We start from the raw sequence: 2,709 nt of genomic DNA, 5'->3' as shown, positions 1-2,709 counted from the left end.
TCAGGAAAAAAATTATCAGATTGTGAAGGGAGAGTAGAGAGTATTGGAGAGAAAAACACTTATTTTTCTTATTTTTCTTTTACATTTTTGTGAGTGAAAACAATGCCTATTTTAGGCTAAATTCTCTTGTGGAAAGGCTAGAGTGGAGTTCATGTTTAACATTATAATTTTAATATATTGATTCTTTATTTTGTTCTTCATTTCTATATATTTGTTACAATTAAATTTATTTTCTTCTAATTTTTATTCTAAATTTACTATTATCTTTTACATAAGTCTAGTCATGCTGTTCTTATGTAATTTAGGTTTTTAATTTAATTTAGAATATTTGTTATATTATATGCTTTTTACTGCATTCTGACATTGGTATTTTGTCACTCTAAGGTATATAATATGATAGGTTTTTAAAATTAGAAGTTAGTATAATTTAATTAAAGAACATATTTTAAGGTGAGCTTTATTATATATATTTTCCAACTATAATTAATGGTGTAGAATTATAGTTGAGTAGAATGAATCAATTTTATTAAAATATATATATGTTTGCATGAATGAAACTTATGCCTTCCATACTCTCTTTCTGATTTTAATTCCTCGATTTTATTCATTTAATGTTTATATTCTTTTCCAAATTTACATTTTTCCAAAGTTTATTATTTTTAATTTACTAATCTTTCTTTTAATTTTGTATTTTACCTCTCTGTGGATACGACATAGCCTGATTACTACTGCGACTGCTTAGGAGTTTATTGGGCGATATCAATTTTTCCGGGGAGGTAATTCTACAATTAAAGGTTTGCATAGTAAAAAAAAATTTCTTTCTATTTAAAAAAAAAAGTAGTATAATTTTTAATTTCTCTTTTATTTTATTTTTCCTTATTAATTTTTATTTTTATTTATTTTTTATTTATTTTTTATTTATTTTTTATTTATTCATTTTATTTTTAGGTTTAGAATTTTATTTTATAGATTTAGGTTTTTTTTCCGAAAAAAACATAAAATTTTAAATCATAAAATTTAAAAAAAAAAAAGGTATTGAGAACATTTGTGTAATTGTGGAAATTAGTAAAAACCAAACTTGTTCTGTCTTAGAAAAATTGGTTCTTAAATAAGGTCTGTGTTAGTGTTACCCTCCAATATTTTCTAAGAACCTCAGGGAGTTCTAGAAAAGCTCTTGGGCCTAAAGTGGTACCTTGGCAGCCTTTCCAATTGGCCTGGGAACATTTTGGTGTATACTTATTACATTATTACACACTTGCGCTTATAATACTTACAAATTAAAAAAATATTTATGCCACGAAACAGAGACGCACTAGGGAGATTTGTGAGACAACAAGTAGAAACTTTAGAAAACTCTCCTAGTTCGTCGTTTTCTTCCATTCGTTCAAACACTCCTGATTCACTGAGACTTCCTGAACCACCCACGATGGCTCATCAAGACGAAGTCCAACCAAGAATGCTACAGGAATATTTACATCCTACGCGTACAACCACACCTTCATGCATAATGTATCCCAACAATATGCCGAATTTCGATTTCAAACCCGGCATGATTAACCTCTTACCAACCTTCCATGGGTTGGAAAATGAGAGTCCGTACGTGCATATACGGGAATTCGAAGAGGTGGTGGCTACATTCAACAACCAAGCTGTTGTCACCAACATTGTGAGATTGAAATTCTTTCCTTTCTCTCTCAAAGACAAAGCAAAAAGCTAGTTGTATTCCTTAAGGCCTAGATCTATCGGAACATGGGACGAAATGACAAAAGCATTCTTTGCCAAATATTTCCCGCCCCATAAGACTAGCAGCCTTAAGAGGCAAATCTCTACCTTCATCCAGAAAGACCATGAAACTTTCCATCAGGTCTGGGAGAGGTTTAGAGATTTGATAAATCAATGCCCACATCATGGATACGAAAGCTGGCGTTTGATCGGCTATTTCTATGACGGTCTCACAACCGGACAAAGACAATTCGTACAAATGATGTGCAATGGCGAATTCCTTCAAAAAGATCCCGATGAAGCTTTCGAGTACCTCGACGATCTTGCTGAAAAGTCCTACACATGGAATGGACCAAGTCCTATGGACAAGCCACGATCAACTGGAATCTACCAATTAAGGGAAGATGACAACATCAAAAGCCAAATTGAATCATTGAGACAACAATTCGAGGCTTTCAAATCTCAAGAAGGTAGAGGAATCCACATGGCTACAAAGGTAGAGATACAAGATCCATGCTTCATCTGTGGAGGAACGGAACATCAACCACAAGAGTGCCCAACTCTTAGTGAGTTAAGAGGAGGAAATGAGGAACACTGCAATGCTTTAGGGGATTACAAGAAGCCTTATAACCCTTTCTCAAACACTTACAATCCTGGTTGGCGCAACCATCCAAATTTCAGCTGGAAGGATTCGAACCAAGCATCTAGAAGCCAATGGAGGCCTGAGCAGCAACAACCACCAAAATCATACAACGCTCCTCAAAATAACATGCAGTCAAGTAATTCTCTTGAGAATACTTTGCAAATGCTTGCGCAAACTCAGATAGCCTCAACTCAAGAGCTCAAAGCTTGTTTCACACAAATGGTAGAGGAAATGAAGGACATGAAAATCCAAATGACAAACCTAAACACTACTTTGGCGATTCAAGAGCATGGGAGACTTCCCGCTCAACCTCTAATCCATCAAAAAGGGAAACACATGGCACA

General features: G+C 33.8%; 1 non-coding gene across 1 annotated transcript; it reads right to left on the bottom strand.

Moving 5' to 3' along the window:
- Window positions 1-1,807: 1,807 nt before the first annotated feature.
- On the bottom strand, window positions 1,808-1,914 carry LOC133833426 (small nucleolar RNA R71). The gene has a single exon (XR_009892806.1). It is a non-coding gene; the product is annotated as a small nucleolar RNA R71 (small nucleolar RNA).
- Between the last annotated feature and the right edge of the window lie 795 nt (window positions 1,915-2,709).

The sequence above is a fragment of the Humulus lupulus genome, chromosome 4 (assembly GCF_963169125.1).
Source record: "Humulus lupulus chromosome 4, drHumLupu1.1, whole genome shotgun sequence".
Taxonomy (NCBI): Eukaryota; Viridiplantae; Streptophyta; class Magnoliopsida; order Rosales; family Cannabaceae; genus Humulus; species Humulus lupulus.
This window is presented reverse-complemented; position numbering and strand designations above follow the sequence as displayed.